Source organism: Camelus ferus, chromosome 5 (assembly GCF_009834535.1).
Source record: "Camelus ferus isolate YT-003-E chromosome 5, BCGSAC_Cfer_1.0, whole genome shotgun sequence".
Taxonomy (NCBI): Eukaryota; Metazoa; Chordata; class Mammalia; order Artiodactyla; family Camelidae; genus Camelus; species Camelus ferus.
The window spans coordinates 19,921,878-19,941,312 of NC_045700.1; the positions used below are offsets into that span (position 1 = coordinate 19,921,878).

The 19,435-nt window shown below is 41.0% G+C and overlaps 1 long non-coding RNA gene across 1 annotated transcript in view; it reads right to left on the minus strand.

Annotated features, from left to right (window-relative positions):
- Positions 1 to 16,920, minus strand: part of LOC106730435 — a 56,847-nt gene extending 39,927 nt beyond the window's left edge. Inside the window, exons 1-2 of the long non-coding RNA XR_004319819.1 lie at positions 16,786 to 16,920; positions 9,897 to 9,958 (exon numbers count right to left, since the gene is read on the minus strand). This is a non-coding gene — a long non-coding RNA (uncharacterized LOC106730435). The remainder of the gene's footprint in view (positions 1 to 9,896; positions 9,959 to 16,785) is intronic.
- Between the last annotated feature and the right edge of the window lie 2,515 nt (positions 16,921 to 19,435).

Genomic DNA, 19,435 nt, shown 5'->3' on the forward strand with positions numbered 1-19,435 from the left:
TCTATAATTTTATTTTGCCACTTAAAGTGTTTTCAAAAGATGGCATTTTCTGGTATATTCCTTGTGGATGTACTTGGTTCCTATTCACTCTGAAAGGAAGGAAGTAATTTAGGGGATCACTAGGGTTAGAAAAGATGGGCTGTGCTGGAGGACACTCTAGGGGAAACAGTATCTGAACTCAGAGTCCTTTTCGCATCCTTACAGAGGGCAAGTTGGAGACTAGTTTTCTGACTGCTTTCCTGGTGTGAAATAGAAAGGCCCCAGAGATCACCTTTGGGCAAGACTGGGGCTAGAGGTTCTACCCACCAAAGAAGGCAAGGCTGCCACTGGTCCACGATAATGTGACCTCTGCGTAAGTCAGAAAAAGGCACAACCTCTCCCAAGGGGCCTCTGTTGCTGCTGCCCTCGTGCTGATGCCTGCTCTGCTGGTCACAGCTCTCCTCTGATGGAGACCACAGCTGAAATCCCCAGTGGTCTTAGGGGAACCTACAGTGCTCTTGGTAACCCTCCAAGTATAACCCTGATGTGATCTCTAAGCAGACTTGGCTATAAACTTGGGGACAGCAGCTGTGCAACATAGGCTGAAACTTACAACTGCATCTACAAGGACCTGTCTTCATGTCCACAGATTCCGCCCAACTGAAGTGTCCTTTGAGTGAGTCCTTCTTACCTAGGTCCTGACCTGCAGCATGTGGCAGAGACCACTCAACATGCTCCCCTCCTCACAATGTTCCTGACAATTCTTCTTGGAATTCAGGCTAAAGATCCTCTTCTCCACTTTCAAAGTATTCACAATCCAAGGGAGAGAAAGAGGACTTCCCTCACCTTGTTCTTGCCCTGGGATCAGCCTCTTCAAAGAATGCTTGAGAGTCAGAAGACTTACTCCTTTGGGGAAAGAGGATCACACCCTTGCTCTCAGGATGGATCCTGGCCAACAATTCCTTTCCAGTCTGGTTCATTCAGCCATGCAGCCCAATGCATGGAGACCGACAATTCCATTCCAGGAGCAAGGTGTCAATGTGAGCCCGGTCACCGCTCGTTTCCTCCAGCACCAGGAGCAGAAAGCAAGTCTTCATTCATCTCCTGAAACAGGCTGGTCTCTGTGCTCATCTCTTATGAATAATTATTTAGGTCAGAATTCACATGCATCTTTCAAGAACAAGCCACAATTTTTAAGCACAGGACAATCTATTCCTGTTTTAGGGTGAAGAATCTAACAATTTAGGGGCACTCTGCTCAAACAACCAATTTATGTTGCTATGCAATTTACTTAATATTTCAGTCTTAAGTATTTATATTTGCTACATACAAAGCTCCCCTAAGGGGAGTATTTGGGAACTTACCATACATGTGCATGAAAGAAAAGGGTCCTTTCCAGAACAAAGAGGAGATAGGACACAAGGACAAATGATGGTTTCTGGACCAACACAGCAGAAATTGCAAAGAACCAAAATGTGACAGGTTTCCAGCTTTAAAACCTGACCCCTCAGTCCCTTTTGGTATAATGCATATTCATCCTAAGGAGGGCATTAGGGAACGCTTTTGCCAAGGTGGCTCAAAGGAATTGTTCCCTTTCCTTCCTGTCAGACGCTCAGAATAGCTCTATGTTTGATGATTATTTTTGTTATCCATCCTGGTCCCTATTTCATACTTGTGTGCACCCAAATATTTACTGGCTTATGGCAGGGCTGATATTCCAGATGTTTTTCTAATTCTGACACTAAGCACAGAACACAACTCTTTATACCTCCCTAACTATTTCTATTCCTTTCAGCGGCAGTAAAGATCCAAGCAATTATGAAACATGAAGAGGTTTATGCTTCTGTAATATCTACTCTGCAAAATGTCCCGTTCGGCTGCCTGTTACTGAATGACTTTTGACAAGAAGAGGGTAACTTCCAAACTGAGCACCACCTGAGAAATCGACACAGAAACAATCCACTGAGTTACTCTCTGATTTGTACAACTGGGCATGTTCCTCCTGCAGCAGGAGTTTAGAATTGGCTATTTAACCTTTTCAAGCTAATCTACACGTAGGACAAAATCTCTTCTACTTCACGGCATCAATGAAAATCCTATATAATCACATTTCTCTGTATTTCTGCTCCTCCCTTTTCTTCTGCATGTCAGTTTTTCCAAAATTTATCGGGATACCTCATAGGTACCTCAAACCTACATGTCCAAAATCATGGTCACTAACTTCTCTATAAATGGGCTTCTTCTGACGCACTTACGTTAAAGGTGAGTTGAACTGTTCACTCATCTGCCCGGTGTCCTAGCTCACCTGAGACGACTCCTCTCTCACTACTCCCATCTACTCTACAGTCAAGCCCAGGCATTTCTCCTTGCCCTCCCTCTCTCCCTCTCTCTCTGCTCTTCCCTCTTCTCCAGCCCACAGGTCTCCGTCAAGCTTCCTTAGGACAATGTCAGCTGAGTGATGATTTACCACGAAGGGTAAGCGCGTGGAGTCTGGGGGTCACACTGCCTGGGTGCACATCTGGTCTGCCACATTCTGTCTGGACTTGGTCAAATTATCTTACTTCCCTAAGTTTCAGTTTAAAAAGATATAAACTAGGGATAATATTAGTATGAGGATTAAGTGAGATAATACATAGAAACGTGTTTATAACAGCGCATGGTACGTAATAAGTACATATTAACCTAAAAACTCTGTGAAGCCAAAGACTTGTCCATATCATGGACCACTCCATCTCTGTGCCGGCCCAGCAGGATTTATGGGGAATAACAAGTGTTCAGTATTGTGGAATGAACGAGTTCATTTTCATTATGATACCTCTTCAATCTATTCCCCTAAACCCTTCCAGAGTGTGGCAAATTGTGGTCTTGCTCATAAATGTTTCTGCCCACCCCTCTTGGGAGGAGGAGCATTCCTCCCTGCTCCAGTGTCAGGCTTGGCTGTGGGAGCTGCTCTGGTTAATGAAATGAGGGTAGGGATGTCCTGTGACATAGCCAGGCAGAGGCTGGAAGGGCCTGCATGCAGTTTTCCTTTTTTCTTTTTAGTTTCTGCTGGGTGGATGTGCGGTGACAACACCGAAAATTTATTCTCTTAGCAACATTCAAGTATGTAAGACAGTATTAACTAGAGTCACTATTCCATACATTAGGTCCCCAAAATTTATTCAACTTATAACTGAAAGTTTGCACGCTTTGACCAACAACCCCGCCCCCCCATTTCTTCCTTCCCCAGCTCCTGATGACAACCATTCTACTCTGTCTGTACGAGCTCATCCTTCTTAGATTCCACTAGTGAGACCATGCAGCCTTTGTCTTTTTTCTCCCTGGCTTATTACATCTGCGTTGTCACAAATTTCATGGGGCTTTCTAACTTCTCTTTCTCTTTGCTGTGAGACCTACAATGTTCCAGGTAGAGGGTGCTCTATTAGCGGGTCCTAGCTGGACTTAATTGTATCTGACACGTGGAAAGAATGAGCAAGAAGTAAGCCTTCCCTGTTGTAAGCCACTACGATTCTGGGATTGTTTGTAACCCTGGCTTATCCTGGCTGACCGTTCTGAAACACACACAGGAGTCTGTTGCCCTCCACTAGTTACCAACTAAGCATATAACGTCCTTAGCATGACATACAGGGATCTTCATAATCTGTCCACAGGTCACCTCCTCAATCTACTTCTCCTGCCAGTCTGTCCTGACACTCTGTGTTTAATCCATACATATTTTTAAAACATCTCGAACATCAATCTGAAGACCTGTTTCACCTGTCTCTGAGGTGCTATCTCTTTTTAGCATCTGACTTAAGAAAAAATTTTTTTGACTCTAGTGAGTTTAAGGCAGGATTTATAACCCACTGTTAAATGGTTTACAGAATCACTGGGAGGACTAAGGGCACTAACTGTGACAGAGCTTCCAGGGAAGACACCCCAGGCCATACCACAGAATGAGGCTGACGAGGGAGCAGCTGCATCTACCACAATCACTGAACTGCCTTCCCAGTCCAGAGGCTGCCCCTACAGCTGTGCACTGCGAAGCCACCCCACTTCTGCTACAGCTGGCACCAGCACAACCTGGGCTCTTCACCACATCCAGTTCCATACTCGAGTCTCTCATAACTGCATGTGACTGGCAAAATCCAAATCACCTTCAGACCAACAGTTGCAAGATCATCAGAAGAATGTTGTTTTAAATTCTAGGACCTACAATACAGGAAGGCATCCTAGAAAGAGGCTGAATAAATACTGATCTGGTCACCCCATGTACTGCAACACAGAGGTTATTAATTTCTGCAGTGTTTTACCTTTGGTGTGGACTGAATGTGTTCCTGCTGCTCCCCATCCCCTTCCCATTCATATGCTGAAGCCCTAAGCACTAAAGAGATGGTATTTAGACACAGGAAACTTTGGGACACAATTAAATTTAGATGAGGTCATGAAGGTGAAGCCCCTATGATGGGAATTAGTGCCATTTTAAGAAGAAGAGACCAGAACACATAGATTCTCTCTCCTTGATGTGAGGTTACAACAAGAAGGTGGCCTTCTGCAAGTCAGGAGGAGAGCCCTTACTGACAACTGACTCTGGCAGCACCTTGATCTTGGACTTTCCAACCTCCAGAACTGTGAGAAGTGAATGTTAAGACACCACTTGGTCTATGGTATTTCGTTATAGTAGCAGGAGCTAAGACAACCTCCAATAAAGAAACTTCTTGCATCTTGTCTCATGAAGACCCCTTGAGATCTGTAGAACCAGGATCATTATTCCCATCCCTGATATGAGAAATCCGAGAATCAGGCAAGTCACCTGGTGAAAGCAAGACCAGAACTCAGCTGTCCCAGATGCTAATTAGCGCCCCTTCCAATACAGTCAGGAATCTAAAGTGTAAGATTCCTAAGACTAGGCTACCAAGTCCCAGCATCTGAGAATCTGAAAATCTAGCGTGACAGCTGCAGCTGCTGCCGTCTCTCTGTGTGGGGCGGCATTACCAGTGATGCAGCAGAGAGCTGTCCAGGGAAGGCCCACCTCCAAAAGGGCTGGGGGAGTTAGCTCCAGGGAAAATAATTAATTCTTTAGTCCTCTGATTCCTATTAGGATAGCGCCTCTCTCATTTGTTATCTTTAAAGGAAGTGAAGTGGGAGCTATCAGAAAAGTGGTGCTCCCTCCTCTGCTTGTTGGGAAGTCGATGGGAAGCAAAAAATTTTCCACATTTTTATTTTCACTGGAAAATTTACACAGGAAGAGATATGCCTCTGTAGGCCACTACCCCTAGTAGTTCCTATTTGCTGTTTTACAGATCTGACCAGAAAAGAGAATTATTGATTTTCCTGGGAAATAATGAAAAGCCATTAACACATTTATGCCTACGTGAATTTAGAGTGCAAGCGGGAGAACGTTACTCTAATAGATGAGGTGGCACTTCTAGAAAATGATTCACTCCAAAGCCAAAGGAGAAATGAATTTTAAAATTTGAGAGTCTGAAATACTAATTTCATAGCCTCTAAATCTAGAAATTATTGAATTCTCAGAATGCTTGGGCCAGAAGAAATCTTACAAATGGTATGTCCAGTGGATTTTAACCAAATTTAGAGCAAGAAAGCTTTTTTGCTCAAATAAGATGTTATGGAAAACTTCTAACCAAATAAAAACAGAACTGTTCTGAATGAAATGGGGCAAGATCGCCAAGCCTGATACACGTGGCCACTTTCTAGCGATGTTCCCACCGACCCCACATCTCCAAGGAAACAGAGGCTCCAGAGAACACAGTTGAAATGGCACAAATATCGCCCAGCTGAAGGCCAAGTAGACAGCGCCAGCACTGGAATTTGAACTCAGGCCTTCTGACTTCCATGCTCTTTCCTTTAAAAAATCCCTGGGACAATGTTTCCTTTGGTGAAATTTGCAGACCTCCCTTTGCCTCATTCTCAAGCACTCACACCTACAGCCTACAGCAGCTTAAGGGGCAGCCCCTTTGCTAACAGCTAGGATTACTCTGCTCATGAGGGTCTTACCTTCCAGGATCAGCTACTGCAAGGCATTGGGGATACATTGGTTCCAATTCACTGACAGGGAATAGAGTGCAGTGGGTTTTGAAAGGGGGAAACCCAGAGATAGCCAGAGGAGTGAAAAGATAAAGACATGGATTTTGAGCATATTTTAATTAATCTTGGAAACTCCTGGGGCATGCTTTTGTCCTCTTCTTCTAGGACCTGGATATTTAAAGAGATAGAGCCAGAACAAATCATCCTTTCTCTCTTCTACCTCTTCCTGTCTCCTCTACCAAAGCACTGCTCCAAATCCTTCAAGCCAATGGCTCTCAAACTAGTTCCAAGGTTAAAGTCTAACAGCAGCATGCATTTGCATAAAAATTAAGATTACTGATAGAATTTTTTCAAACTAAAGTTTATCTCCCCAAAATACTCTTTCAACCTTTGACGTCTACTACTGCTTGCTTGTCACTGAAAGCTAACAGATGACAAAATTAATAAACATATAGCAAAGGACTATTTATGCAACACCTAGAAGCAACTGAGTCTGCTCAGCTTAGCAGTTTGTTTCTTTGTAGACTCATGGGCTCACGGCTTTACACTACATCCATTCATACAGTACAGGTTGTCCTATGTTTAGTGGAGATAATTGTTCATAATGCATGTAACAAAAAAAGAATATCATTTTTATGCTTATATATGCTTAGGCTATTTCTGCATCATTGCCTAGAAGCTGGTAATGGTGGTATCTGAAATGATAACAGATGTTGGAGTAAGAGGTGGGAGGAGACTTACTTTTCATTGTTCATCTTTGTTTACAAATATAAATTTTACCATGTGCACCTTCTCAGTTTTGAAAGAAATTAAAATTGAAATACATGTGCTTTAAATAATCTGATGCTGGGGACTCACCTCACAGATTCTGATTTAATTGGTCTGGAACACGACCTGGACACTGGGGTTTTTAGAAGCTGCCCAGGTAATCAGAATGCTCAACCAAGACTAAGAACCACATTTCTAAGCTATGACCAGAAGCTCTTATTACTATCTTATACTGATAACTGTAAATTATTTAAGGCAGGCATTCCTAGTTTTTTCGAGCAGGGAAGTGGTCCTTGAATGTTAAAAACCTTCACAGTCACACCACAGTGATCTATTTTGGTTATGTGTTGATTGAGAAAATATCAAATATCCAAAGTTGCTATGTATTAATCTCAATAAAATTAATAAACATTTGAAAAATAGTAGTAGGTGTATAAATAGAAGTGAGATACAATACCAATGCTCTTTACAGGTAATTCCACATTCTTGTATCTTCTTATGTAAGATTTTCACCTCTACATGTGTAAGTGCCTTTTGCAAAATCCCTGGCTCCTCCCCAGAAGTCCACAGTCTACAAAGTAGGAATCACTGAATTTAGGAATTGCTTTTCCTGGATAGAACTGTACAGAGACATTTTGATCTCTTGGGTAGTAGACAGCTGGCTAGTAGACAGCAAACAGCAAGTGTTTTCATAGTGTTGACTTGAGATGTGCTTGCTTGTTGTTAACTGATTGGTTTACATTTCTACCCGTGTCCCAATATTCTCTAGAACACAAAGCCTGCCATTTACAATTTTTTTTACAAGCTTTGCCTAAATATGCACCAGGCTTTTCTCTCTTGGTGATTTGACTGGGGTCATTTGCTTTGTTTGGAACTACAGCAGAACCTGAACCCGTTCTCTGTCTGACCCCTGCCTCCTCCATCATGGTGATGCCTCCGCTCAATCTAGCTTTCAGTGAAAACCCCTCCCTGTACCCTTTGTTAATACTGTGAGGTGACCACTTTGACTGTTTAAAGCCAGCCTGACTTTTTGAAGGTTACGATTAGGAGATCTCCTGGGTCCCTTGTGCTGGGTGTCAACGGAGAAGTTCTATGAGGATTTTTCAGGGTTATTGGCTGCTTTAGGGAACCCAGGGAAGTTCTGGATCCCTTTCATAAAATGACCATGTGTTATGAGACCTCCATCAGAAGCTCATTCAAGGTAGGAAAAGTGCCAGTCCTGAATGTTCCATGCTGTTATCCCAAATCTTGTGGTCATGGATTACCACAAGATTTCATCTCCAATCAACAATCAAGTTTCATTCAACCAAAATTAACATATGCTAATCTAAGGAGAACTATTTGATATACTGGAGTTTTCTTGGATATATTACCTCGCCATGGTACTTGGCATGATTTTTACTAAGCCTTACATATTTTCCTGTCAGTTCTGAACATTATGGATTATTTCCCCCTCCCTTGTGAATATCTGACTCTAACGTTAAAAATCATTAAAGAATTACAAAAGCATTTCACCCCTTGAATGTGCAATAAATATATAGTTCAGGTTCTATCAGCTGTGCAAGCAAGCAGGACTCCAGCCATCAATCAACCTGTGGTATTTATTTAATTGTATTCTAAAGGCATAAAGCTATAATAAAATAAAATAAAATAAAATTGTATTTTAAAGGTGGTAGCTAGAAAAAGCCTGTCTCACCTAAATTGTCCCATGATGGTTAACTGGTAGTGCCAAAGTGTTCTCCAGAATCTGCTTCCAAGTCCTCAGGAAGCCTGGCTTGTTCTTTCATTGATTTTTCCCCTGGCTGTTCCTTAATCTTCCTTGTGAACTTCTGTCTTATAATAAACTTCCCTCTTTCTTTCTTTATATTCTTTTTTCAATATAATCATAAAAGTAATCCATGCTTATTATAAAGCATTTTGGAAGAAAACTATACATTAAAAATATCATTAAAATGACCATTGTAATTGCTTCCTGGTTTTTTGGCTAAGATGAAGTGTAAAAATCACCATTACATCCTCCTACCGTTCAGAGATAACCACTCTTAACATTTGGCTGCATTTCCTTTTCTCTTTTCTCTATATAAATGTGTGTTTACCTAAGTGTGTGTTTGTACATACAGACATACATTTATAAACAAAGTAGCATACAGTGCACATATGCATTTTCGAGTTCTGCTTCATTTTCTTAACATCTATGATGAGCATTTGTTTCCCCATTCCCCATGACCTTTCTTCTCTCTTCTCACATTTGTGGCTGCAATTTCAGATCTCAGTTCCTCTCTTTTGGTTTATTGCAGCATACCCCCTACTAGTAGTTTTCTCAGTCCTCACCTTCCTCCACCCCTCATCTATCCACAAGGTTGCAGCTGGAGGTATTTTTCTACAGTATGGTACTAATCACATCACTGCCATATTTTAAAGCCTTTGGCATGTTGCCTCTTTGCCCATCGTGTAAATCCAAGTGCCCTTTAGTTTCCCACATGACCCTCGCCTCCTTACTCAGGCCTTTCATTCATGTCCAGTTGTCCTCTCCCTCCATGTCTTCTGTGCTGTTGCAGCATTTCTCAAAGTGGGGCCCACAGACCACCTGCTTTAGTCACAGAGGAACTTGTGAACAATGCAGAATCTTGGGTTGTACACTAGACACCCTGAATCAGAAGCTCTAAATGTGAGTCCCAGGATGCTGTATTTTAAATAAGTTTTCCAAGTAATTTTTCAATACCCTACAACATGAAAACTTCTTTGCTAAAACCATCTAATAGGAAAAAAACCAAAACTGATTGTTTAAAGGCATTTCCCATCAATGACATACCTCATTTGATCTTCACTGCAATGCTCTGAAGTCAGTTTTACTACTATTCCACTCATTCCACAGATGAGGAAACATACAGAGGAACCAAAGACATTTGCACAATACACTTAATCAGTAAGGTCTGGAGATAACATTCAAGTCTGCTCTTTTCAAATCCAAATTCCATGAACTGTCCACTCTACAATACCAGCTTCCCTCTTTGCTCTGTAAAGAGTGACTGTGTTTTGTGAGCCTTTGGTAAACGTGCTCATCCTTCAAGGCTGTAGTATGTATTGTAGGTGCCCTTACCACATCCCCACCCCGCACTCACCTTTCCAGTACAGACGGTTGGTCAGCATTCTATGATTCTCAGCTTCACATCTTTCTCTTGGCCTGAGCAAGGAAGAGAAATTCCAGGGAATTAGAGCCCCCAGGAGCGAAGACATGGGGACTAGAGGTAAATACTCCAACTTCCTCACCTAGGGTGAGGTGAGGGGACTCTGAGACGTGTTTGACAGACAACCTCGGAGATGTTCGCAGTGATGCACTGCCTCATGAAGCTTTCTTTCACCCCCTTCCTTCCCTCCCCTATCTCCTATCATTCTCCTCCAGCACTTCCTGGAGACCACCTGCAAGTGGACCACTTGAACTCACATCTTCATCTCAGGGTGTGCTTCCAGGGAACCCAATTTAAGACAAAGACCAGCTTAAACATGGCTTTTGAATTTCAAGTGATAGAAACACAAATCATACGATGACAACAACAACAACAACAATTAATGCACATGTAGCTGAGAAGTCCAGGTGCAGACTTGGCTTCTGATATGGTTAGCTGCACACATGCAAAGGATACCTGCCATTCCACGGCTCTTCCTTTCTGACTCTGCTCCTCTCTCCCAACTTTGATTTTCTTTTTTTTCTTTATATGGATTTATGCTCAGGAAGCGGTGCTGTGCTGAGCCTGAGGCAATAGGAAAACTGTGCCCCTCCCATTATCCATAATTTTATGCATTTTTAATGCCTGAATTTTTTCCAGAATTATATTTTTAAAATAATATAGATGTGCTTACTTCCACTAAAATAAAATTATAATAAGCTATTTTCACTGTACATAAAATATTTATACTTAAAACAATATTGTGAATTTTAATACACTTACTTTTCAATTCTTCAGTATTTTTAAACTAATGCTCTGGGAAAAAAAAACTAACCATAAAAAACTTATATAAAAACATGCATAAAAGGGTTTTTTTTTTGCCACCTCAAGTTCCAATATGGCTTCATACAACACTGTCTTTATTTAAAATGTTGATATTTTGTTCATCATGGATTACTTTTATTAATTTTTACTTCTAAAATGTAAATTTAAAATACTATATTTCTGAGGGTTTTTTTTTGTACATTCTTAAATTTTGTGCCCAAGGTGAGGGTCTCACTTGCTTCACTCTAGTCCCAAAGTATGTGCTGGAAATTTTGGCCACTGAGAACTCTAGATTTAGATGATCTTTTCAGATTATTGCAGAAAAAGGGAGGTGCCCTTTTGCAGCATTCTTTTCTTATTACTGTTGTTAAGCATCACGGAGGCACTCTCATTGGCCCTGCCTAGGTTGCATTTCTAGCTCTTCAACCAATAACTGCCATCAAGGAGATGAAATACCATGACTTGTAAGGATATGATGTGAGAAAGATGTCATGATTGATAGTCCTACTGAAGCCGCATGGGATTAGGATGCAGCAGTTTAGAAGTGAACTGGAAAGATGAAAATTATATGTGCATTATATGAAACTTTTCCAGACTACCTGCTTCACCTGCCTTCCTATAAAAATTTGATACATACCTGACATAAACATCACACTGTATTATATTTAGTTGTTTATTCATCTGTCTCCATAGATAGGTTGTGAGTTTCTCAAGGGTAAGATCTGATGAGATGTGTTGAAAGGACTAAATGAGGTAAGGACTGTACAGTGCTTAGCAGAGTACCTGACATAATGCATGCTTAATAAGTATGACATTGTATACTCTTTTCTTTAAGAGCAAATGGACATTATTTGTTGAATAAACAAATTGTCACACAGTGTGTTTTTATCTGTGCAAGTAGCAAGTCTCACGCCTAGACAATACATTTTAAAATAAGGAGGTGCTCCTTGCTCATGACTGGTTCAAAACAACCAGCCACATCCCCCTGACTGCAAGATCTCTCCAACGGCTGTGTCCTTCTGCAAGCTCACTTGCTCTCTCAGGTGGTTAGCAGCCCAGCCTGCTGTGGACAAGGCTGCTGGGCCTCACATCTAAGACTCTTGCTCTCAAAGTCTTCTCTGTAATATCTAGGCGCCCACAACTTGAGTGCATTAGGCAACCAAGAAGCTAGAATCTCCCATAATCAGTATAGTAGCTGAGGTTCTTCCCATAGAGCTGGTTATTCCCATGAAAAGATTTCAGCGCTTGACTCTCTCTTCCTGAGATGTAGACTTCTCTACATGAGGGCCAGAACTATTCAAATGGTCATATCCCCTCAAGACCTCACTGTCCATCTCCTCCCTTTCTTTTGAGCTCAGTATTTACCCTGCAACTCCTCAGAATTCTCTGCACTGGTTCTATTAACAGACATGACTGACATACTACATTAAGCCAATTTCCCCAGTGCAAGTAGGCATCCCTTACTCATGGGATTGCTCCTTACACATCCAGGGCTGCCAGGCAGCCCCCTGCCTTGGGTTACTCTTTGGGGGCAGAGGAAGAAGTCAGTCACCTGGGATTTTCCATGACAAGTCCTGCTAACCATCTTCTTTCTCAAAGGCAGCTGTATTTTTCTAGAATTTGCCATTCCTTGGGAACTCTCAGATGTATGGTGAGTGAGGATATTTAAAGAATCAGTTGTATTTCTGTATGCTAAAAGCCAACAATCAGAAATAGATTTAAGAAAATAATCCCACTTACAATAACAAGAAAAGTATGAAATCATTAAGGATAACTCTGATAAAAGTTGGGCAAGACCAATATACTAAACACTAAACATTGCTGAGAGAAAGTAAAGAAGATCTAAATACATGGAGATGTGCAATGTCTTTGTGGATTGAAGACTCATTATTGTTGAGAAGTCAATTTTCATCAAACTGATCTACAGATTCAACATTATTGTTTTCAAAACTCCAGAACTGTTTGCAGAAATTTAAAAGCTGATTCTAAAATTCCTATTGAAATGCAAAGGAACCAGAATGGCCAAAAAACTTTGCAAAAGAGAACAAAGCTAGAGAGCTCACACTTTCTGACTACAAAAGTTATTATAAAGCTACAGTAATCAAAATAGTGGGTGGTATTTGCATCTCAAGAGACAAAATGATCAATGGAACACAATAGAGAGTAAAGAAATAGGCCTATTTACATACAATCAATTGATTTTCAATAAAGGTGCAAAGACAATTCAGTGGAGAAAAGATATCTACTCAATGAATGATGCTGGAACAATTAGATGCAAAAAATAAAATATGAACTTCTAAGCATCCTCACACTATATACAAAATTAACTTAAAGTGGATCATAGTCCAAAATGTAAACATTAAAACTATAAAATTTATAGAAAACATAGCTGATAAATTTTGTGACTTTGAGTTAAAAGATTTCTTGGATACACTACTAAAAGAACAATCCATAAAATGAAAAATGATAAGTTAGACTTAACCAAAATTTTAAATGTCTATCTACTCTAGAGGATACCATTAAAAGAATAAACAGACAAACTTCTGTGGGAAAAAATATTTGCATTTGAAAGGCATATATCTGATAAAGGACTTGTATTTAGATATATATATATGTAAATCTCAACACAATTATACTGAGTGAAAGAAGCCAGATTAAAAAAGGATTCCAATCATATAAATTTCTAGACAAGGCATACTAATCTACAGTACTGAAAGGAATCTGGAATTGGAGGGTGGGTGGAGAAGAGGGAATGGAGGGAGTGAAGAAGGGATAAAGTTGGTAGAAGGAAACTTTCGGTGGGGGGAGGTGATGAGCATGTTCATTATCTTAATTATGGTGACGGTTTCCCAAGAGTAACATATGCAAAGTTGTACGGTGCACTTTAAACATGTGCAGTTTATGTCATTTAACCTCAACCAAAGTGTTTAAAATGAACAAAAAACCACACACAGCATTCATCTTAGAATGTTATATAGCAGCTTTCTCTCCTTTTCAAAAGTTTTGATATCTCATACATACTATTAGCATGCCAATTAGTTCATTTAGTTCATTTGCCTTCTGTTTATAGCAGGACTAAACATCAACTAATTCAACTAACTGTGTTATTCTTGAATATGAACTCCAGGAAGTCTCAGAGAGGTGACTGACTCAAAATTGGGAATCACTGTTGTTTCTTACTTAAATAATAAGAAAAGCCACATCTCCTCCCTATATTCAAATGCCACTGTTGCCTCCTTCCTTCAGAAGTAGAGTGCTGTAAGCTCTTTCTTCAAATCATTTTAAAATCTACTCAGGTCATTAATTCTCACAACCCTGAGAGAAGTCTAAATCAGTGCCCTCAAGTGTGGTTCGCAAATGTTTGCCCATCCATACAAGGTAAGTACAAAAACTGAGAATAAGTGTAGAACAATTTGAAAGAGTAATTTTACATCTACTGAATCTAATAATAAAGTATTGAGGCTTTCTTTTGTATTTTTTTTCAATTTTTTTAAGTTATAAATTATTTTAATGAGGAATATATGGCATTCCATTTTGCAAATGTTAAACTGAATACTGGCATAGAAAAAATACTTATTGCTGTAAAACAAAAAGATAACCTTTTAAAAAAAAACATGTAAACCTTCTGAATTTCATATAATAGGAAAGATATATTTACTAACATAGTAATAGAGTAAGGAATAAATTCAGCACACTACAAAGGTCAGGAGTGCTGGGCCTGGCCTCATATTATTGGGGTTTCAATTCTGCCTCTCCCACTTGCTAACTGTGACGTTTGGAAGTTGCATACTCTATGCCTTTTTATTAACTGTTCAATAATAATATTATAGTAATCACCATTATCAAATCTGCTTTTCAGGGTTTCTATGAGTATATGAAAATTGCTTGGAAGAAAATCTGACACATAGTAGATACTCAATAAAGGTGCTATCAGTTAATAATTTTTTCTAACATGTCACATCGAGAGGGCAATAAAATATCCAGATTCCCTTGGAACATTAAACTGTTCCAATTATTTGTGATTCTAAGTTAGAAGCTGACCTTTTCAGAGGCAGGGGCTGTATCACATCAATCTTGGCACCCTGGTATCCACCCTAGTGCTCGGCGTGTAACTGACACTGGACAAAGATGACTGGAGCGCTCCTCCCCCAAATATAGACCCACCCAGCTCTCCCTCCCATCCGACCTCAACTTTCAAATCCTTACCTCAGAGGTACCTCCAGGGACCACTCAGTTAAAAGCGGCCCATCATTCCCTGGCACTCTCTGACCCATTACTTGGTTTCTTTTCCTCAAATCTCTTGTCACTATCCCAAATTATCATTTTCTTTATTGGTTTACTTATTTATTTTTTTTCTTCCTACTAAAATATAAGGTTCATGGACTCAGGAAACTTGTTTGTATTTTTATTTGCTGTTTCACCACATCAGTGCCCAGAAGGGTGTTATCTACTGTTCTTTTTTTTTTTTCAATTGTATTTTAAGGATGTATCAATTCATAACCAATGGAAAATTACAAGAACAAAACAAAACAAAATCTAAGACACAAAACTGGTCCCTCACCATGGATAGACATGGGTTTAATGGGGGCATACTCGCCATTTCCACACATATATAAACTGAGCCACAGGGCCAGTCAATGACTTGCTTAAAGCCTAACAGGTGGTTCTGCCATGGGACCAGCATAAAATCCAGGTCTCTGGATCCTGGACTTGATTTCTTTTTTCTCCTCTGGCTGCAGAATCCCCTGCCTCTAGCAGGATAATGCATTGAGCTGCTTCAATCGTATAGTTGTAAAACTTTTTGATCACAGGTGCCCAACAACGTGCCCTTACTCTGAATGTTTCCCCTCACCACCGCAACAGCTGACACCCTGAAAGTTGTGCTGAGACAGTGGGGTTCTATCCCTGACTCCTGAGCAAGGCCAGGATTTTCATTAGCCTTGGATTTGCCTAGCTAAGTAAACATGATTATTTGGTTTTAATATATTAGGCTTTGCTGTTCAGAACTAGATTAAACTGTCAATCATTTCCCTCATATTTCATATTGTTTCCTCTGGGTAGGGGCATGTGTGATGTTACACATGTCTCGCCAATAAAACAGCCCTCTGGATTGAAATCTGTTCATAACATATAGCAAGATGTCAAATTAATTGTACCGAAATAATGAGTTAGCACCAAATGCTAATTAAATATTGATGAAAGTCATACTTTCAATTATCTTCATTATAGCCCCATGTTTTATGTAGGCATTAAATGCTTGCAGTACAAGTACATCTGGTAATTAGTTGTGCACTATAAAAAAAAAAGTCCGAGTTACTGTCCTCCATATTAAAAGCACTTAGAAACCACTTGGAAAATGGAAACTCTGAAATGAGGCAGTATTTTTTTTCCTGAATATGTGTGAAATTCTATGAATTTTCTACTTCCTGTTTATAGTATCAGATACTTTTTTTTTTGACTGGGTGGATTGGAAGTCAGAAGGCCCCTTGGCCTTCCTGGTTCAACCTGCACATTCTCATAGTCCTTCTGCCTTACTGCCCAGTTGTGATTAGTTAATTTCTCATCCTTTAGATTTCAGTCCAGCTGTATTCTGAAAATGTTTCCTGATCCCACAAACTAAAGACTGATATGAAACAACATAGAGTAAGTGGCTTCTCTGTCAAGGAGTTTATCACAGTTGTAACCAAGGAATTGTGAAATTATGCCTATCTTTCCTACTAGGTTATAAACTCCCTGAAGTAGCATTCTATACATCTCTGTTATGGCTATTTTCCCCTCACTTAGTGTAGAGTTGCACAGAGAAGGCACTCAGTAAATACTGCTGAACTAACGGATGTACCCGACCTTGAATGGTGGACCTGATGGGGTTATATCCTGGCTTTGAATCTGACTCCAAAACATACCAACCTTCTTTCCAAAGACATCTAGGTCCAAAGCCTACCGGGGGTCTGAGAGGAGTGGGAGAGCAGTTCAGCAGCCTGGGAGGTTATGTCCGAAAGCAGGGGCTGGAAGCACTCACCTGTGAGGCCAGTCTCGGACCAGGTCCACGGAGGTGCTGTGTTCTCAACCCTGGCCGTCAGCCTCCAAGACCGGTACCTTTGTTCACTTTTGAAGCTGCGAAAGCGTATCACTCTCTAGTCGGCGCGCTGCTTCCTCTGGCGCTGTGAAATTAAGAGAAGCCGACTTCCGGTGGCTAGCGGAAGCAGGGTCTGCCGAGGCGGGCGCTGGGGCCGAGGCGGGGCCGGGGGCGGGGCCTGGGAGGTGGGGGAGGTGCCAGTTGAGCAGGCAGGGGCGGGGCTGGGGCAGGGGACGGGGCGGGTCTAGGGGAGGGGCCTGAGTGCCAAGCGGGGATGGAGGAGAGTCCCTCGCCCTGGCCATTTGAGCCTAGACCGAACAGAGATGTGATATTGGATCATCATGTTTCCCCCACTGAAACTCGAAGCATCCAAAACCAAAACGTCATTCACCGCTTGGAACGCTGGCAGATCAGTTTAGGCACGGCAGGCACCAGTGGCATCAGGTCCGAGTGTTCCACCAGAATGTCTTCCCCAACTTCACGGTCGTCATCGTTGAAAAGCCACCTTGTTTCTTGCGTAAATTCTCACCTAATGGACTCTATTTCACTGCTTTCTCTTCAGACCAGACATCTCTCGAAATCTATGAGCACCAGGGCTGCCAGGCAGCCGAGGACCTATTGCAGGGCTATGAGGGGGAGATCCTGTCTGGTGGAAATGACCTGCGGTCAGTCAACATTCGCGGCCAGCTCTTTGTTTTTTGAAAAAAATAAAGAAAGAAAAAAAGATAAGGGAAGCGAAAACTTAATTGATGGAGAATAACGAGACGGGGGCTGCTGTCTATCCGAAATGAGCTGTGTGACAGGAAATTGGATCTGTGGTGACAACGGCGGCAGAAACAGGGCGATTCTCCTAAAAGAGCAGCTAAAATTCATCATTCATTTATTCATCCACTCATTCAAGTATTGATAGAGCTCTTACTACTGTAGCAGGCACTGATCTAGCACAAAACATACAAAAATGAAAAAAAGAAACAGCTCATATTGTCCCGATGGATCTTATACTTTAGTGTGAGAAGATAATAAACAAATGATAAATATATACCAAAATGAGTGATGGAACACACTTGGAAGAAAAATAGTGTCAGGTAAGGGGATGATAGACAGGGATGGAAGTGGGGCTAGATTATTTTAGATGAGTAATTGGAGAAGGAAGACCTTTTGGAGTGGATGACATTTAAGGGAAGATCTAATGAAGTAGACCATATGAATACAGAAGGATGGTTTCAAGCACAGAAAGTAAGTGACCTAGGAAGAAGTTCGGTACATGCTTTACTTCAGGGATACTAAATGCTTTAATAAGTTCCACCCACTCCCACCATGGAAACTCAGTAGTTTAACAGAACAGCATCTCACTTCTTGCTCATAGCTGAGGCTCATAGCAGAGGCTAGCTGGACTGAGCGGATGTGCTTCCACGTATGCCTTCAGGAATCCAGGATTCTTCCCTCTCATGGCTTCACCACCCTCTAAGTGTCCTGAGTCCTCTGCCAGATTTGTCTGCAACCCATTGGCAGATGAGGGAAATGGATGATGGGGGAGGTTTGTGCTTGCAAGGTCTGGAAATGGCAATATGTCGTTTGCTTTCTTACTCCATTGGCGGGAACTTAGTCCCCAACGGCATGGGAGGCTGGGAAATGCAACCTAACTGGGTATCAGGGTTCAGGTTTGGTAAGCAGCTAGCCAATCTCTTCTCAGCTTATATAAGGAATATACAGAAGTCAGAATGACTGTTGCTGAGGGATTAAGGGTGAAATTTGAAAGGTGGGCAAATGCTAGGGTAGGTAAGGCCTTTAGGTCACAGTAAGGACTATGTATTATTTTCCCGAGTATATTGGGATGTTACTGGAAGATTTTAAATAAGGGAGTGATATGATTGGATTTCAGTACTAAAATCGAACTTGAAAGCTCTCTGGAGACTATAAAGTAAGGGACTAGAAAGGCTATGGGAGAAATAATCATAGCTGGGAGTAGGTCATGGCTGTGATGAAGTGCTGAAAACTGGTCTGATTGAATATACTTCTGATTGGATATTCTTCAGGAGTTACTGTTAAATTGGATGTGGAGAGTAAAAGAAACAGAGGAATCAATGAAGTTTGCTAAGTTTTTGTCTGAGAATCTAGGTAATAGATTGTGCCAGTTACTGAGCTAAGGAAGACTGGAGAAGGAGAAAGGATTGGAAATGAAGAATTCTCTTCCAGACATTGTGTCTCTAGTGCCTACCAAACAGTCAAATGACTACATCAAGTAGGCAACTGGAGACGGGATGCTTATGGTGGGAAAAGGAGAGACTGGGGCTGGAGATAAAAGTTTAGAGTTATCAGGGTGTTGGTATACGAAACCAAAAGGCTTTATGAGATCTCTGAGCCTCAGGAGAGAAAAGAATCTTGAGGATCACACCCAAGAGCGTACCAATATTTAAAATTCAAACCCTAGATTCATGGGCTCAGAAATAAAAAGGCTCTAAGAAATTATTAGGTTAAATCTCTCATGTTTTCACTGAAGAAATGAAGGTTCAAATGATTAAGTTGCTCATGTAAAATCACATAATTTGTGCTGGCAGAATTAGACTATCATCCAGATTTGAGGGCTTACTTG